Source organism: Macaca mulatta, chromosome 15 (genome assembly GCF_049350105.2).
Source record: "Macaca mulatta isolate MMU2019108-1 chromosome 15, T2T-MMU8v2.0, whole genome shotgun sequence".
NCBI classification, from domain to species: domain Eukaryota; kingdom Metazoa; phylum Chordata; class Mammalia; order Primates; family Cercopithecidae; genus Macaca; species Macaca mulatta.
The window spans coordinates 67,964,477-67,985,515 of NC_133420.1; the positions used below are offsets into that span (position 1 = coordinate 67,964,477).

General features: G+C 34.5%; 1 long non-coding RNA gene across 1 annotated transcript; it reads left to right on the forward strand.

The window, feature by feature from the left end:
* The first annotated feature begins 13,547 nt into the window (after positions 1-13,547).
* On the forward strand, positions 13,548-20,008 carry LOC106993726 (uncharacterized). The gene is made up of 2 exons (XR_001440043.3): positions 13,548-13,677; positions 19,404-20,008. It is a non-coding gene; the product is annotated as an uncharacterized LOC106993726 (long non-coding RNA).
* The last annotated feature ends 1,031 nt before the right edge of the window (positions 20,009-21,039 follow it).

Here is a 21,039-nt window from a genome sequence, read left to right on the forward strand (position 1 = left end):
TGACAAAAGCAAGAAATGGAGAAAGGATTCCCTATTTAATAAATGGTGCTGGGAAAACTGGCTAGCCATATGTAGAAAGCTGAAACTGGATCCCTTCCATACACCTTATAAAAAATTAACTCAAGGCAGATTAAAGACTTAAATGTTAGACCTAAAACCATAAAAACCCTAGAAGAAAACCTAGGCAATACCATTCAGGACATAGGCATGGGCAAGGACTTCATGTCTAAAACACCAAAAGCAGCGGCAACAAAAGCCAAAATTGACAAATGAGATCTAATTAAAGTAAAGAGCTTCTGCACAGCAAAAGAAACTACCATCAGAGAGAACAGGAAACCTACAGAATGGGAGAAAATTTTTGCAATCTACTCATCTGACAGAGGGCTAATATCCAGAATCTACAAAGAACTCAAACAAATTCACAAGAAAAAAACAACCCCAGCAAAAAGTGGGCAAAGAATATGAACAGAAACTTCTCAAAAGAAAACATTTATGCAGCCAACAGACACATGAAAAAATGCTCATCATCACTGGCCATCAGAGAAATGCAAATCAAAACCACAATGAGATACCATCTCACACCAGTTAGAATGGTGATCATTAAAAAGTCAGGAAACAACAGGTGCTGGAGAGGACGAGGAGTAATAGGAACACTTTTACACTTGGTGGGAGTGTAAATAGTTCAACCATTGTGGAAGACAATGTGGCGAATCTTCAAGGATCTAGAACTAGAAATACCATTTGACCCAGCCATTCCATTACTGGGTATATACCCAAAGGACTATAAATCATGCTGCTATAAAGACACATGCACACGTATGTTTATTGCGGCACTATTCACAATAGCAAAGACTTGGAACCAACCCAAATGTCCATCAATGATAGACTGGATTAAGAAAATATGGCACATATACACCATGGAATACTATGCAGCCATAAAAAAGGATGAGTTGATGTCCTTTGTAGGGACATGGATGAAGCTGGAAACCATCATTCTCAGCAAACTATCACAAGGACAAAAAACCAAACACCACATGTTCTCACTCATAGGTGGGAATTGAACAATGAGAACACTTGGACACAGGAAGGGGAACATCACACACTGGGACCTGTCATGGGGTGGGGGGAGGGGGGAGGGATAGCATTAGGAGATCTACCTAATGTAAATGACGAGTTAATCAGTGCAGCACACCAACATGGCATGTGTATACATATGTAACAAACCTGCACGTTGTGCAGGTGTACCCTAGAACTTAAACTATAATAATAAAATAAATAAATAAATAAATGGTATCACTTAAAAAAAAAGAGTTGCACATTTATTAACAAAAAAGTCTGAAGATGTAAAGCTTTGGCTAAATTTTAATGCAACTGAATTCAACTCTTATAAGCCCAAAGTAAAGGGTGACAATCAATACATAATCAAGTAGAATCATAGATTGCCTTAATAGAATAAAACAATGACTTTAATGGGTTTAATAACAAAGCAGCTAACAATTAAACTAAGTATGTTTTTATTCATTTATTACTTTCATATTTAGAATAGTGCTGTGGATTAGGGAATAAAATATAGCAAGATGAGCAGAGATTTCTTTGTCTCTCTATATTCATCCCACCTTTTGGGATGTACGCCTTTTCAGTGGATAGACCCTGTTCTCTTTATGCCAAGAAAATGTAGGATGAATTGTGAATAATTCACGTTATGAATGAATACTCTTGACATCACACTAAGAGCAGGATTTTCACTCACAGTAAGTGGAGTAAAAGTGATGCAATGGGAAAATAAATGGTGGGTTTCCTGAAGGAAATTAACCCTTATGGATACAAAGCAGTGTTGGATTTTAGGTGACCCAGCCCAGACAATTATGTCAAACCATTCAAGCAGGATACAGAACTCTAGAAACCATACATTTAAAAGATAATTTATAAAACAGGTGTTATTGAGAGACTGGGCTCTCAATAAATTTGAAAAACATATTTCTTGGAAAAGAAAATGCTTATTTATATGAAAAAACTTTTTCATATACAAAGGGATTAAACCTTCCACTAATTTCCCATTTCAATGAAGCAATTAGGATGTTTATCTTAGAAAGGAAAACAGTAGGGGATGGGCACGGTGGCTCACGCCTGTAATCCCAACACTTTGGGAAGCCAAGGAGGGTGGATCACGAGGTCAGGAGATCGAGACCATCCTGGCTAACACAGTGAAACCACATCTCTACTAAAAATACAAAAAATTAGCCGGGCGTGGTGGCGGGTGCCTGTAGTCTCAGCTACTTGGGAGGCTGAGGCAGGAGAATGGCGTGAACGTGGGAGGCGGAGCTTGCAGTGAGTGGAGATCCCGCCACTGCACTCCAGCCTGGGTGACAGAGCGAGACTCCGTCTCAAAACAAAACAAAACAAACACACAAACAAAAAGCAGCTCACGTGACAAAATATTTCTGATACAAAATATTTTTCAATACATAGAATAACGAACAAGAAGCTGTACAATCTGTCCCCATGTACATCTCTTCCTCCTTTCCTAATAATCCCTTCACCCTTACTCTATTCTAGCCACCAGCCCATTTAGGAGTTTCTTGAACCGAGACTTGGCAGTATCTTTGAGCGTTTTGTGGAGTACTCTGCTTTCAAAATGCCTTATGGTTATCTTCACCATTTTAGGTTGGAACTCATATGTCTCTTCCTTAAGAGAAAATTTTCAAATTGCTTCAACCTAAAATTCCCGATTCCTCTCCCCACCTTAAGTTTTTTTCTTCTTTGTCTTCAACAGCACCCGGCAGATGCTATGTTGTTCTTATTTGTTGTGTTTTACATCAGCCTCCCCTAACTAGAAGATAAGCCCTTAGAGCACAGAGAGTTTTGTCTGTTTTGTTCACTATTGTGTTTTCAGTGTCATAATAGTTCTCTCCCACAGAATATACAGCTAATACAGATCTTTTATTAAGTATAACCTATACATTAGTTTTAAAATCTGTATAGTAAATACAGCCGTTCCATTTTGGTAGTTTCATTTCAGGGAAAAAGGCTGTTTTTGCTTTTTTGAATATTAATATTAAAGGATAAGTCAAACAGATGCTATGTTTTATAAACAGACATTGTATAAACAGCTGCTAAATTAAAATATATTGGCCTTTACAATACTTTCAATATAATTAAAGCTCACTCAAAGACAGCTAAGTCTACATTAATATCCATAAATTACGAATTATTTTGGAATCTGTGATGTTTACATTCTTATATTACCAAATAGAATGATAACTATAAAACAAAACAACAGGAAAGAATAAATGAAGATTTTAATTTGCAATCAACACTCAATCCCCAGCACTAAATGCGAATTGGAACCTCATGAATAGTGAAAAACTGCTAGAACAAAATGCCAGAAATTGATGTCAGAAAGCAGTTAGTTGCCAAACTGTTGATTTTTTCTCCTCTCTCTCTAATACTGCATTTCAGAAATATTACAAATGTGGTTAGAACTACAGAGAAAGAAATGAAGAGTGGAACAGGTATCATAATTTTGTTGTTGTTGTTGTTAGAACTCTCCTTTTACTGTTTTTAGCTCTTCCTTCTCCTTTTCTGCCTCTTGCTCAGTATGTTTTTCTTCTGTCATATGTCTTTCCCAGATTCTTGATGAACAATTTCTCTCAGCTCTCAGCAGTGCCTTTGATACACAAAAGTGAAATTGTTTAGGAAGATGGATGCATTCAGCGTGAGAAACGGCAGGCAGCCAAAGAGCTGTCCCTGAGTGACAGATAGTTGACAGAAGGCCGTGGACCTTTTATAGAAAAAGACAGGAAGCTAGGATTCTGTAATCAACTACACAAGAGGCAAGAAAGATGGTCCGGAGTTTCGATATAACTGAAAGCCTTCTGTGTGGAAGGTCACGAATCTCAACCTTCTGAAGATTTACCAATCATCAAACTCTAGAAAGACACCTCTCTGATTACTTGATCTGTATTTCCCCTTTCTCTGACTCAAAGTCACACAGCTCTCATGACTAGCAAGTAATTTGCCTTCCCCACTTCTAAATTGCCACTGGTTAGCTGCCATAGGCAGAAGCACCTGCTGTGACTGTCTTGCACTGAAGAGACTTTTCTCTGGTATTTAGATCCGTCCATTGAGCCATTTCTGCTTTGTAGGTCCAATGGAACAGCTTGATATATTTCCCTCTTCTGGGAATATACAACTTTTGCAAAGCTTACTGCCGAAGGAAGGTAGGTGGCTGGAGGGATGAGTATTATGTGTCATTTCCTCAACTCATAAACTCAGAACAAGTCAGAGATTCTAGGATCAGAGTGAACCTTATTTTTAACTGCATAGCTCACCTGCAATGATCTGCAAATGGCTGTTATCTGGGAAATCTAATGAGAAAAAAAGAAATAAAGAGAAAGAGATAAAAGCAAGCATATAAACATTACATATGTCAGAAAATTATAATTTTCATGAAGAAAATTAAGGAAAGATAAGATGCTTGAAGGTGATGCTAATTAATCTAAGGTAGCGTTCTCTGACAAGGTGATATTCGATGAGAGATCTCAGTTCCTATCCTATATTATGCCCCACTAATATGTAAGCTCAGTAAGGGTAAGGATTTATTTTTATTCATACTCTAAATTAATTTTCTAGAACAGTGCTGACACATATTGATCAAAAGTATTTGTTTAAACATTTGGTAAATTAAATAATATTATCTTCAGGCTTCTCTTTCTAAAAGAGCATGCAATTTGTAATGTACATTCGAATATTTCTATTCAAATTTTAATTATATGATTTCTTTCTAAAAGTTTAATCCTTAGCCATCAGATATGGCTAACTAGAGCTATTCATTACTCCAAAATTTCTGTCTTTTTGTTAAAAACAAAAAGAAATCCACAGAAATGACAAATCGATACAATGGAAGTAGAGACAGTCCTTTGCCCTTTCAGATCAATTCATTTTATGGTTTTCATATCTTCCTTTTGGGGAATGCCTGTTTTGGTGCTCATAATGTAGCATAAAATTCTCTTTTTGATGAATTTCATTTTTCTCTTGGAAGGAAAGAGAAAAATTTGCCATGGATAGCACAGTCAAGCCAACCTTTTTGGCATCTACTTGTCAGATGTGTGACTTAACATATAAAATAAGAAAGCAAGAATAAAGGCAAGAGGGCACTTGGGACCTTTAGAGATTAATAGGTCTTAGAATCTTTCCCCTCCATATTATTAATGCAAATTGACCTAGTTCAAAGTGGTCAAGGTGAAGCATTTCTGTGGTATGTATTTAAAATGCTATTTCGGTTTCAAAAAGTAATGTCTAAAAGCCTGGAGAACAAAAGATGAGTAAGGCAGTAAGAAGGTCAGCAGAGGACAGTCAAGGTTATGGAACTGGAGTACGTTTTGAAGCTGTGGACAGTGCTGAATTACTTGGTTTTCCTAAGTACTTAAATAAAAGTAATCTACATATGTTTGCAGATGAATTATATTCACACTGTAGGCAAAATTTGTGAAGTGAATATGGGATCATTTATAACCTTCATCTTATTTCTTAAAATTGATGCCTTGCTATAGATAATAGGTTTAAAGAAGTAGAATATTTTCTTTTTTGAGTTTAGCACAATAGAAATCAAAATAGGAAAAATAATAAGATACTATTTATATTTTGTATAGCAAGAATGTATGTGATTTTTGTGACTCACCTCTGGGGGTTGTCCAGATTAGGTCACGCAGTATCTAAGTTTCTGGGAGGAGGCAGGAAGCTATTATCAGCATGATTTTTTTTTTTAATTGTTGTACTTTTTTATTGTTTTGTTTTCCAGTATTTTCAACCCATGGTTGGTTGAATCTGCATATGCAGAACCCTTGTATACAAAGGGCAGACTGTATGTAAATTATGTTTATCTGTATTTCTTTTTTCTGTTGTGAAATCCTTGCTTAGTCTGAAGATAATTTAGTCTGGTCTGATTTATGTCTGCTTAATAAAAATGAAAGATTTAGCAGACCCATAGACATCTATTTGCATGAATTAACTTATATGAGAGGCTTGTGTTTATTTTTCTCTCTTACTGAAGGAGAAGAGATCTTAGTGAATGCAGAGGTGGGGACTGGGAGAAGGGTTGGGGATTAAGAACAGGCGAATGTAGTGGATAATAGGTCATGTGCGCCTGCTTTTGATAGCACTGTAGGTGAATTTTTAAGGAGATTTGTGGGGGGAAAGGTGGAAAGGAAAGGGGTGATACAGGAGAATGGAAACAGGAGGATGACTCTCTGGAGAGAAATGTTGGTAGCAGGAGCTAAATAATCTGTTTCAATGAGATAATTTGTGATACAGCTCAAAAACTTAAAGTATAATAATAATTTTTAAAAAACCACTAATTTTTTAGTGTAATTTATTATATGGCTGTATCAGCATGATTATACAAATGTAGCTTGAAGGCAACCTTTGATTCTCATTCTTTCATTGCTTTAGGGGACAGAAAGAATACATATATAGACAATAAAAGTGATTTAGTTGAAACATTCTATAGAATTTAGGCACAGAAAAAATGGCATGTCAAGTGTATAGTTATGTATGTGCATAGTTATGTATGTGCAAGTAAACATGTATGTGCATGCATATACCTGGGAACTCACGGATGTTTCTACTTTGACATATGGCATTAACTTAGCTGACCTTTTATTACTTTCTGAAGAGTAAACTTACATAATTTCAGATATGTGAAACAAATAACAATATAAAATATTTAAGATGTTTTTCTGTTTTAAAATGTTTTAAATATATTTTTGCTATTCTGTTTTCTGTCATTCATACAGAGTTTATAATTTAACAAACTTATTCACTCATTGCTTATTTTTACTTTATTACTTAATTTTTAAAACATGCAAAGGGTTTGTAAATTATATACATATACACAATATATGTAATGTTATTATTTATTTATTACATGTTACTTATTACATATTTATTAATTACATTTTATAGTGTTTATTCCTAGAGCAGTAGTTTTCAAATGTGTAATACATTTAAATAACTAATCTTAAATTCAAAACATACTTAGAATTTCAATTTGTAAAATACAGAACATAGCACAGGCCCCTCAGCTTTTCAGTATATTATACCTTTTTACTAGGGACAGGTAGTTATGGATTAAAACAGAAAAAATAATATTGATGTTAGATCCTATTTTAAAAGCGGGCATTCTAAAGTGGAATCCACCTCTTCTATTTCATCAAATAAATATGCAAATTAAGTTAACTAGTATGTATTGAACTCAATATTTTTGTTCTTTCAGTACAGTTCACACATATACATATGCCGTCAGAGATAGAAAGTAAATTTTAGAAAAAAAGATACAAGTTTTCCTAAATGAAAAAAAATTAAGAGAAAACACACAGTGAAAGACTTTATAGCAAAAAACCCCACATCTCTTTGCCCCATAAAAGAAACTTTTATTTTAATGAGCACCTAAAAAAAGAGAGGTTCAGAAAGGTTAAAAATAAAAGGTATATAGAAAACCATTGTGGTTATTATCTTATCAGTCTCATATAAATCAAGCCAAAAAATATTATTTTATATAAAGAAGACCTTACAATGCTAAAGACAAAGAAAAATTGTGGATATCTATTTACTAAAAATACAGCAATATTTCCATTAAAAAGCTAATAAGATGTAAAAAGAATTAGAAAGAACCTCAACAATTATAAGATAACTTAGGACATAGCTTGCAAAGCGAGACAGAATCAGTATTAGGGATGAAAGATACAGTGACACATTATCAATAAGGTAGACCTTATAGAAGCACATGGAACATTTACAAACACTGGCAATACATTAAGCTACAAAGAAAATCTCCATAAATTCCAAAATACAGAAATGGTACAAAAATTCTCTGAACACAATGCAATAAAATTAGAATCTGTTACCAAATAAAACACTTATGCAATAAGAATGCAAAAATAAATTAATATCAAGCACAAAGAAATCAAGATTCTAGAGAAATTAGAATCAAAAAAGTGGAGAGAAGAAACTATTATAAAAGCAGAATTCAGTGAGTTATTGAGGAAAAATAAAACTAATAAACAGATGAGCTGAACTATTTTAAAAATAATAAAATAATAAACCAGTTATATAAACAAAGGGGAGATAACAGGTACATAAAACCTAAGTTCTTCCTAGCTACTTGGGAGACTGACATGAAAGGGTCACCTGAGCCCAGGAGTCTAAGGCTATAGTAGACTATGACTGTGCCTGTGATTAGCTACTGCACTCAAACTTGGGCAGCAAAATAAGAACAGTGTGTCTCTAAAATTAAATAAAAAGACTTAACAGGGAGGAAATGGCCATCAAAAGCAAGGATATTACAAAATGCACAAGAGATTTTGTGCACAATTGCATGTACATATATTTTAAAATCTAGAGTATGTGCATACTTTTTGAGATAAATAAAATATACACAAGCTCATTGCAGACAGAGTTTAAACAGAATAATTTTCATAGAAGAAATAGAAAAATGTGACAAAAAGCTCTCTCCTGCATGAAAGCACCAGGCCCAGAGAGCTTCACATGCATATTCACAAATATATTAAAAGATTTTATTATTCAAATGTTACTTAAACTATTAGAAGGCATTGAAAAATAAATAAAACTTCCAAAGATTTTATATAATAGATATAACTATGATACTAAAAGCTGAAAAGGTTAAATACAAAAAAGAAAACTGTTGATTAACCTCCCTTCTAAAGAACAAAGTAAACATTTGAACTATCATTTAATTAGAAAGAATCCAAGAGGATATTAAAACTATAATAATTATGTTTTACATTATGTATAAAATTATAAAACATTATTCCACATCAGTAAGTCTATTGACAGATCTTATGTTAACTGATATAATAGAAAAATCTCATGATCATCTTACTAGAAGCTGAAAGGGAATTTGACATAATTTAAAATCCATTCCTTAATGTACTCAATAAAATAGAAACAGATATAGAAACATGGATTTTTTTTTACATCATAAAGTATAACCCACAAAACTCTACATCATACTTTATAGAAATTATTACATGTCTACATCTAATTCCAAGAAAAGGGTGACTTACATTACTGCTACTACTTTACATGTTTTCAAAGTGTTAGCCAATGAAATTAGGCAAAAGAAAACTATTAGAGTCATAAAACTTGAAAAGAAACAGAGTGAATTTGTACTTATTTTGTTAGGGAGAAAGAGATGACCCAGACTACCGGGTTTATTTTTCCCTTTGACAACATAGATATGAGTATTAATAACATTTGGTGTTATCAATACTGAGGTACCAATATCATGGTACACCGAATGATCTGAAAGGGATAGAAGATAAGAGAATATCATATTTAGGCATGCACTCTACTGTCATAGCAACCTTGGTCTTCATCCATCATTGTGCCTAACTTGCATAATTGCGTGGCTTTCTTGTCACTATCAAGTGGATTTTATTCACTTTGTAGCGTTTAGTTTAAATGCATATCATTTATGTATTTTAGAATTGCCAGTTTACTCATGGATACTGAGACATATTGGAAGACTGGTTATATTCTTGGATATTTCTTGAACATATTTGTTCTCATTTTCTATATATATTATATTTCCAATTTTCCCTGCCCTGTAATGAAACTGACTCTTTTCATTCTATGTAGAGATTTGATCATGAAGAGAAACACTGTGGGCAAGTAAAAACATCCTAGCAAAGAGCTTAAATAATTTTTAAAAGAGGTAGAGTTCACCATGTGGCCTTTCCTTTCTGTTTCCTGCATGTCTTTGTTTCATTGTCTGTGAAATTATCCTCAGTCTCATACTGACATTGTTTATGTGGGTTGAATAAAAATAATATTGACATTATGAAATGGAAAGCTCTATGTAAATGAGATGCATTATTTTTACAAAAGAATATTTTGGAAAAATTGGAACATAACCACTTAAGGGGTGGAACATAGCAGCTGTTGAAGAGTACACTTAGAAAACTACAATTTGGATGACAGTGCCAGGATCTGCTGTCTAGTTTTATTTTTCAAAATGAAATTACTGAGAGAATTTAGCTCTGCAGCAAAGTACAATTATCTTAATATGAAAAGGCCAGAGAACAAGGGTTAATAACCTCATCTCTTTCAGGGTGTTGGTTTTAATTTGATACCAAAAAATGAGCTGATTTACATATTACCAAAATGGAACACAGATTAATAATACTTGAGTTTTCAGTGGCCAAATCCTCCTCCTTGTTCTTGGAGCCCACAGTTCTATTGTTGTCTCTATCTTACTATAGGGAGAACCTAAAGCATTTATAGTATCAGACAAAGATTGATCAGATTATCAAAGCCCATAATCTTGCAAAAATTAGTTGACAAATATCGTAAACTTCAGAAAAAGAGCAAATATATAATGTAAGTGGGTGATTGTCATTATCTCTTTTTCCAACCTAGATAAATTTATGTAGCATTGGGTAGAAATTGTCTGTCTTTGTTCCACTCCCCAATATCAATTCCATCCATGTTAAGGTACAGAAGAGATCAAGCGGAAATCAACTTTGAGATGTAAACTAGATAAATTCTACTAGAAATAAACTTTATTAGAAAGCATGTCTGATTGAGTTGAATGCTTAACATTTATAGGTACGATATCTTTAATTGTATTACCTATGGAATAATTGTTAATATTGTTCAATTATAGCCTTAACCTGGTACCATGGTTCTCTTTTTTATAGCAAATTGATCATTTTTCTACATAACATAATCATGCTTACATTTAAAAAATATATCTTGTATAAAAGTACAATTACATTATTGATTGGATAGGAAAGCAATAATTAATGTCATTTGAATATGTTATTTTACTTTAGAACAATGATGTGAATATGAGTCTCATATATCTTCCAAGTTTGAAAAAGAAAAGCTATCTATCTGTGTATAATACATTATTCTCTAGGTCATATATATATATATATATATATATATATATATATATATATATTTTTTTTTTTTTTTTAATTTGAATCAGGTAGTCGCATGACCTGGCTCTCACGGTTGCACGTGCCATGTACCTATCATGTAATTCCTAGTCCCCTTTCCTGCCATAGCCAACCTTGAGGCCCAGGCTGATTGGATTGTAGGATAACCTGGTCGTGCCTGTGTCAGCCTAATTTCAGAGTGGCCACAGCAAACAAAGCTCCTGAAACTGATGTTTCACGTGTAGTGTGAACAAGAAATTGAGCTTTTTAAGTCAAATTCACTGAAAGTGGGGTGGTTGTTAACCACTGCAAATTAGTTCATAGTTGCTCTTTACACTTCAGGGATAGTAATGAAAGTGAACCTATGTAAACATAAGTTAAAAGGTAAGAGAAGACATAGTCAGAATTGAAAACACATAAAATAACTGTAACAAAGAGAACATAATGACTCCTTTAATAGTTCATATAATTAATGGTCAATCTGTTTTACCAGAAAAAAACAATAATAAATATCTAAATGACCTTTGTAATAAACAGAAATCTCCTGAGATTCAAATTAGGTAATTCATTTTAATCGACTTGGAAAAAGTTACAAGGGAATTTTATAAGGATTTTTATTGCCCATCTTACTAAATACATATGTGCCAAGGAAACGGAAGGATCATTAAAATTTTCAAGACACCAATAAATTTAGCACAGTTCTAGTCGTGAACAGGACAGAGCAAGGGTTGAAATATTGGGCACTTTTACATTCTTTGTTTCATATATCTGAAACACATTTATTTTAATAGGATATATCTGTTTTTCTATATGCAAGAAAGAATAAAAGCTAAAACAAAAGAAAAGGATTCCATAGAAATATTATTCAAAATTTATTTTTACATAACCAAAGTTTTAACTCACATTTTGCTATCCACAGCAAAAGGTTAAAAGAAAAGACTTGGAACCAACTCAAATGCCCACCAGTTATAGACTGGATAAAGAGTGCAGCAAATATATACCATGGAATACTATGTAGCCATGCAAAAGGATGAGTTCATGTCCTTTGCAGGGACATGGATGAAGCTGGAAACCGTCATTCTCAGCATACTAACACAGGAACAGAAAACCAAACACCGCATATTCTCACTCGTAAGTGGGAGTTGAATGAGAGCACATGGGCACAGGGTGGGGAACATCACACACCAGGGCCTGTTGGGGGCTGGGGGGCTAGGGGAGGGATAGCATTAGGAGAAATATGTAATGCAGTTGATGGGATAATGGGTGCAGTAAACCACCATGGCACGTGTATATCTATGTACCAAACCTGCACGTTCTGCACATATATCCCAGAACTTAAAGTATAATAATAAAAAAAGAACTGAAACTACAAAAAAAAAAAAGAAAATCTTAGATGCTTTTAAATCCAAGATGTGGAGATTAAAAGTTTAATGTAATTAGCCTTCAAATTACTGATATTCTAATCAACAAAGACCCAGCTTTGTACTCCCATTTTCTAATGAAAAGTTATCCAATAGTTTCAGCATATTTAGGAATGAAGTGTTTTCTGTAATATGAATAAATTTATCCTACCCAAGATGATACATACAAATGAGATTAATAAGACAATCTGTAAGAAGAATATCTTGGATTTATTTATTTTTATAAGCACAATTCCCTTATTACAAAAATGTCACAAATAATTAGCACGCTGTCAAGGTCCAATCAGGAGATAATCCTCATGGCCCTGGCAGGTCTTAAGCAGTATGACTACTTAGTTTGATACTCGAATGGCGTTCTTCTTTAAACAAGCGAAATCTATGAAACTATCAGAAGTCTGGAAAGATATGAATAAAAGGAATAATGCCATGGCAAGTGTGTCTGCACACTGCGCTTAGTACTCTGCAGCACTTCTGAAATATGAGCAACACAGTTTCCAGCATGAACCTGACAGTTCCCATATGCCCAGAAATTTTGACTACTTCTTATCCCAAAGACACCCCGTGTGGGGCACTAGAAAAAAAAAAAAAAAAAAAAGGTTACAATTGTTATCTTATTTTAATAGTACTTCATTTGACATTCTCTTTACATAAATTACACCATTAAGTAAGAAGAGAGTCAGATTTATTGTAAAACTAATGCAACTGGTGTTTCTTTAAGCTCTTGGGCCTCTGTGAGTGCTGGAGTTTATTGAATGTTTTGGGTAGAGATCGGAAGCCAGATTGCAATTATTTGGCTAAACAAACCTCACAACACAGGTACCTAGATTACCAAGGCTACTATATATTTTTTTCGTTTTGAAAATATGTTCACTTTCGTATCTCATTGTGTATTTGTTCTATATCATTCTTTTTCTCAAATGGAGCTCTCTAACTTTCATAAGATTTTGATCTCCTCAAACCTAAATCCTTATCCCAGGGGGGAAAAATGAGATTAAAGATCTCTGCTAAACCCATCACTAATTTATAACATAGAACATTTGTACGACTTATCTATTGCCGTTTTAATGCTAATAACCCTCAAAACTCAGTGACATAGAACAATGAGCATTTGTTTAGCTCGGGTCTGTAGGGGAGTGATTTCATCTAGGCTCACTCACAAGCCTAGAGTCGCTGTCAGGAATCTGAGCTAGGATGCCTTTAGCTTTGATGACTGGGATGACTTGGCTCATTCCATGTTTCTCATCTTCTAGTGGGCTATACTGGGAATGTCCTCACAGTAATGGCACAGGGAAAGGGTAAGCAGAGGAAACACACCTAACTTGTTCAAGTATCTCCGTATCCCATCCACTAACACCTCATTGACCAAATCAAATCATGTGGATGGTATAACAGAATCAAGGGGGCAAAAATGACTTGTAACTTTGGAAATTGTTAATTAGGATATATTCAGTCTTTACCTTTTAAAGATACATATTGAGATATTTGCTGTTGAAATTACATGAGATCTTGAATTTGCTTCAAAATATTATAAAGAAAGGGAAATGGATGGGATGAGATGAAGCAAGACTGATAATGAGTTGATAAATTGTATGGCTGGGAAATGAGTACACCGTGTTCATTGTACTATTCTCTTGACTTTTGGACACATTTTGGGGAGGCTTTATCAGTCATTTATTTCATTAAGAATATAGGGGCTATTTTTAGCAATAATGTACTCTTTTACTTGTAATTATGTTATATAATGTCTAGAGCAATTTGGAGAATATATATTAGCTGATAAAATATTATTTAATTGTATTTTAAAAAGAACATATGTCTTATCCAATACATATCTTCAAGGATGTGTTTATTTCTGGTTAATTTCAACATGAGTTTGTGTATTAACGGTGATTTACTGAGTAACATCTGTGCACCACGCCCATTTCTAGGCTCTGGCCATAAAGAATGGAACAGATGAATGGGGTTTCTGATCTTGAGGTTTTCATGGTTGTATTAGTCTTCTATCGCTGCTATAACACAGTTCCACAATATTGATGGCTTAACCAGTACAAAAACAGTATCTTGTATTTCTTAAGTCGAAAGTCCAGTATGGGACATTAAATCCAGGTGTTGGCAGGCCTGCATGTCTTTCAGAAAGCTCTAGGGGAGAATCAGTTTCCTTGCATTTTCTATGCTCTAGAGATCACCCACATTCCTTGACTTGTGATTCCTTTCTTCCATCTTCAAAGCCAGCAATGTTGCACCCGTCTGTGATTTTCTTCCATAACCACATGTCTATCTGAATGACTACAGTCAGGAAAGTTTCTCTACTTGTAAGGATTCCTGTGATTAGATTAGGCATACCAGCTGCAATCTAGGATAATTGCTCCATCTCAAGGTCCTTAAATTTGACCACATCTAGAACCACATCCCTTTAGCCATGTTAGGTAACGTGTTTCAGGCTCAGATTTCAGAATGTTGACATCTCTGGAAGGCCGTTTTTCTGCCTATCACAATAGGTAAATGCTGCGAAGAAGCAAATTAATGAATTAAATAATTAAGCAAACACTGTCTGACACTTTCAGACACTGATATATACTATAAAAGTCTGTAAAAGAGTGATACAATAGTCAATTATTTGCAACTTGTGTGTAAGAGAAGGCCTCACTAAGGAAGGGATGTTTAAACTGAGACTTCTGACAAATAGAGATCACCTTGCAAAGTGATGTAGGCAGATAATTCCTAGTAAAGGCAAAGCTAATGTAAATGTCCAAGGTGGGAGAATAGAAAGAAGGCAAATGGGCTAGGCCCTAGAGAGCTAAGGGGAAAGTAGCATTTCATGAGATTGGAGAGTTAGTAAGGGTCCAGATTTATTGGCTTATTTATTGTCTGATTTACCCTGTTGTAGGTTCTGAACTTTGTACCAATTGCCAAGGAAAGCTAAGTAGAGAAAGGAAATAATCTGATTTATGTTTAAAGGTAATATCTGGCTGCTTTGTGAATAATAAACTGTAGCTTTCTGTTCTCCATAGCACCTATCATGACCTTGGCTGTTAAGTCCTAAATTAGTAATTTAATTAAAATTCCTATGTTACTTAGCAAAATACTTTTTGTAAATTAATATGTTTAAGTTTTGAAAATAATCCAGTATGAGATTTTGGAACTGATACTGAAAAGCTAAGTAAAATTGGATGAACTTAGTTATTTGTTTTAAATAAGAACTACATTCTTCCTTCAGTAGAGATAATTCTGATATTTGGCATTTACCTCAAAGGTTCAAATAGGAATGTGAACAATGTATTTACATATATTTTTAACAAATCCTAGTGTATGGGATATGTCATCATATTTTTAAAGCTAAAGAAGAAAATAAATCATACACTATGCTATTGTTTCAAAACTAGTGCTATTGTTTAAATTTATAGGGATGTGGCAACAATTTTACAAGGTTTATTTTGTATCTATAGATTAAAATTCATAGAAATGGCAGGAGCTGGATGAAAGAAACAATATCTTATCAGTAATATACATTATTTTGATGAATGGGAGAGAATGATCCATGTTTATGGCATACACTGTGCTAAACAGATAAACTGTGGAGATTTCTGTTGTAATATATTCTGCTTAAAGGATCAGCCTATAGGCCAGGCATGGTGGCTCATGCCTGTAATCCTAGCACTTTGGGAAGCTGAGTTGGGCAAATCACAAGGTCAGGAGTTCGAGACCAGCCTCGCCAACATGATGAAACCCCGTCTCTACTAAAAATACAAAAATGTAGCTGGGCATGGTGGCAGGTGCCTGTAATCCCAGCTACTTGAGATACTGAGGCAGGAGAATCACTTGAACCCGGGAGGTGGAGGTTGCAGTGAGCCAAGATCGTGCCACTCCACTCCAGCGCAGGCGACAGTGCAAAACTCTGTCTCAAAAAAACAAAAACAAACAAACAAAACACACACACAAAAATCAGCCTGTAAGCAGTTATGTAATTAGGAGTAGTTTAGGTGGTAAAAAATTTGCACACATTAGAAGACAGTAGATAGAGAGAAACCAAAATACCAAAGTTGACTACAGAAGATGTGTATTAACCTCCACCCCTGCCCCACTCATCCTATCAGAACCAAGGTACCAAGTTCACTTTTTGGCAATAAAATGTTCTAAAATATATTCTCTTACATATGGCTTCAATATATATCCATCTGTCTGAGTTCCATGACACACTTATATATCCAGCCTAGCACTCTGGTGAGTTTTGGAAACTTGATAATATCAAATTAAAATTTAGGATTTACATTTTGAGAAATAAAATTACGGTCGAATTTTTAAAAATTGTATTTTTATTTGCAAGACCAATAATTTTAACAAATTATTGTATAATTACATAAAGATAAGTTCACAAACTTCATGGTAATTTTGAAGTTATATGCTTTAATACAATGTGAAACCGATTTTTATTTCTATTGAAGCCATCGAGACTGTCTGTATGTATGTGTGTGTGTGTGTGTGTGTGTGTGTGTGTAAAAGGTTACAGTATAACTTCATAACCACACACTCCTAAGAAAGGATGTTTTTGATATAATATTTGTCAATAATTTAAAACAAACATAACCTAATTTTAAATACAAATCCCTGTTTTCTTTGGGCACCAGGACTATTTCTGATGCAGTTCATGTTTACTGTGCTAACAGTTTTGGCATTTCCAGTTTCCTTCAATAATCCACATTCAAAATAATAGCTAATTCATTGGAAATAGACATTCTTTGTAAATACTCCTGTAAAATTAAAATAATTAACCTATCATTATGGAAGAGTATTTTTCTATACAATTTGAACAGAATCTATTATTGCATCAGCTTTCTACAAATAAAGATATAACAGAAACTAAAGCATTTTCTTTCACCCTCTACCCCAATGAATGAGTAAGAAGAAGCGACACTCAACAAAGTTCTTTGTTTTCTACTTCCTTTTTAATATCCTCTTGCTTTTCTGAAGACCAAGAAAAAGTAATAGAGCAATTAATCATATGATATTCCTCTCCTGACAGCACTGGCCTCTTATTATATTTATCACTGTGCTACTAAGCCTCTTTCTGCGACATCCTCCAGCTTGTCATAGCTTTCCCAGTAACTCTACATGCTATCAATTATTTAGCACAAGCAGCATTATGCATCCCTTCACGGATGATTATTTAGGAAGAGAAATCAATAAACAGAAAGTCCATTAAAACTCATGTAGTAACAAAAGATAACAGGACGATTATAATCTTCCCTGTACCTTGCACAAAAGGAGTTATCAAAAACCAGTTAGAGTTAACTTGCACTGGTAACATAATATTTATTTATTATTTTTATTTTTTTTGAGATGGAGTTTCGCTTTTGTTGCCCAGGCTGGAGTGCGATGGCCCGGTCTTAGCTCGCTGCAACTTCTGCCTCCCAGGTTCAAGCAATTCTCCTGTCTCAGCCTCTGGAGTAGCTGGGATTACAGGTACGCACCATGACACCTGGCTAATCTTTATATTTTCAGTAGAAACGGGGTTTCACCATGTTGATCAGGCTGGTCTTGAACTCCTGACCTCAAGTGATCCACCCGCCTTGGCCTCCCAAAGTGCTGGGATTACAGGCATAAGCCATCGCACCTGGCTTATATTTTTTAATAGTAAAGCATTATCGCCTGAAGGCTCCAACTTGCTCATAGATTCTTTAGAGGGGATACAAGTTTGTTTTCCTGTAAGAGAAATTTTAAACTTTCAGATTTTGACAGACCACGAGAGCAACAAAATCACAGCTTGTTGGTCATTTTTCTGGGCATGAGTTTCAATGACTGAAATACTCTGATAGGTCTTTTGGAAGTGGCCCGTTCTCTTATAAGTAGGGAGATTCCAGAAAGAATTAATATCTAGATGAAATTAATATTTGCTAGGCAATCTCATAGTCATTCAGGTACATCTCAATCTCAAGTTACTTCTCAATGTATTGCAAAGGCACAATGAGACAGACCTTAGATTCCCTAAGAAGGCAGTTTTCTTCCAGAGGTCACTGGGTAATACTTTAAGTACTTTTAAGTGCTTGCATCCAGAATATTATTTCAAAAAGCAGCCTCTAAAATGTTATTATTGCTTCTTTCCACCACTGAATGAAAGGTGTCCATTCTGATGAGTGCATTGATTGTGAGATTTATAGCATGACACTTTGCCGACAATTCACCTTGCTCTGAATATTCCCAGGCAATGGAGCGGAAGAAGAGTACTGAGTCATTTCTGACTAGGCAGAAGGCATATTTCATAACACAGACTTAGCATCCTTGAGATTCCCATGGCTACTTATGTTCTTCATCCTTCATTTTACATAAACCTGAAAAGGATCAAGATTGTTGACTTCATTCAGCAGTATCTCCCTTAAAGGAGAAAGACTAGACTTTTGACTTATAAAGGAAGGTCTTAGTGTCCATTACAAAATAATCAATATTCATGTTTATATTCTAGAATAGCAGGGATCAGATGGGTTTTGAAATCACTTATAAGAATGTGAAATTATAAATGCCAGGATACAATATGTGTGAGTACACAAATGGCTTTAGAATTTACTGTCTGGACCAAATAATCAATGATATCTCTAATATGGTTATTTTTAATGTTTGTTTTAGTGGTAACTGTGATACTGTTTACAGTTCCTTGGGATGCCTAAATGGAGTTAAACACAGGAGTACTTGCAATATGATAAGGATAATGAGCAGTTTATGTCCTCAGAGTTTCACATATAAGGATACCATGTCTTTCTGATAATAAAGCTTTGCTTATCTCTATGTTGATATATTTGGTAAAAATACAGAAGTATGATTAAATTTTCTGGTCATATTGCATCAAAAGGCATAATTTCAATTCAGTATTTGTGTTTCTATTACCCTTTCATTAATTTCATTTTATTTTTCTCCACATTAAGTAATAAACCATGTTTAAATATACTAATAGCAAAGAAAAAGATAAAGTCACGTCCATGCTCCCAGGTCAGTCTCTACAATGAAGCTACCTTGTTTTCTCTTTTCTTAGAAACCTCAGGCATAAAAGACAATGGGACTAAGAAATGTGTTGATTAAAAAAATATATAGGAAGTGACAGCAGGAACACAGTACTACCTTAATTACCGAAGCCATTTGTAACTTTGGGTGTCAGCTAACACTTATTCTGCCTAGGTGGTGTTCTGATTTATACGAGTGTTCGAAAGATATAATGTCTTTCCCAGAGGATTTTATTAGAATCTAATGATTCAACTTGAATGAAGAAAACATAAAAACGTGTGTGTTCAGGAAAGGCAGAAGCTGGAGGTCAGCTGTGAGAAGACACACTTAGTGAGACAGATGAGTCTCGGCCTGAGGCACCTCAACCCATCCACATTCTTCTTCCACTATTAGTTTTATATTTTCTTCATAAAAGCAAGATTTTTTTTTCTCAAAAAGACACCTGTGCTTTTCATGTCTGCATTCTGATAAGGAAAATAGTCAAGAGAAATCATCAAAGTTTTAAAGAATGACCACTAATTGAATTACTTTAGACAATAAAAATGCAACTGTTCTTTGCATCCGAATGAGTCTTACCATTCAATTTTTCAAATAAAGTAAAAAAAAAAAAAAAAAAAAAGGAGTAATTTTTGCTCACAAAGGGAGTGATGGTTTAGTAACTTTAGTATTGGGAAATTCAAATTAGCTTTATGCTGCATAGTCCTTGAAACAAAACCTGGAAAGAATTCTATTAGATTTCTACTATCCCAGTAGAAAGCAGAAGGAGCAATACTAGATGAAAACACAGGGGAAAAACTACACGACATTGATCTGGGAAATGATTTGTTTTAGATTTGGCAAGAGCATGGTCAACAAAAGCAAAAATAGACAAATTGTATTATGTCTAAATAAAAAGCTTCTGCATAAGAAAGGAAACAACACAGTGAATATACAACTTACAGTATGGGAGACAATGTTTGCAAGCTGTAGATCTGTTAGAGATTAATATCCAAATTATATAAGGAATTCAAACAATTCTAGAGAAAAGACACAAATAATCCAATTTAAAACTGGTCAAAGGTTCTGAATATATATTTCTCAAAAGAAGACATACAAATGGACAGCAGATGCAGGAAAAATGCTCAACATCACTAATAATTAGTGAAATGCAAATTAAAATCACAATGATATAATACATCATGTCTTTCAGAAATGCTATTGTAAAAAGAATGAAACATAACAAGGGTTGGTGAAGATGTGGAGAAAAGGTAACCCTTGTACATTGTTGGTGGATAGATGTTTGTATAGTCATTTATGAAAAACTGTATGGTGGTCCCTCAAAAAAACAAAAGTAGAATTACCATATGATTCAGCAATCTCACTTCTGGGTATTTACCCAAAAGATTTACAATCAAGGCTGGGCGCGGTGGCTCACACCTGTAATCCCAGCACTTTGGGAGGCCAAGACAGGTGGAACACAAGGTCAGGAGTTCAAGACCAGCCTGGCCAAGATGGTGAAACCCCCATCTCTACTAAAAATACAAAAAAATTAGCCGGGCGTGGTGGCATGTGCCTGTAATCCCAGCTACTCCGGAGGCTGAGGCAGAGAATTGCTTAAACCTGGAGGGGCAGAGGTTGCAGTGAGCCGAGATCGCGCCACTGCACTCCAGCCTGGGCAACAGAGCGAG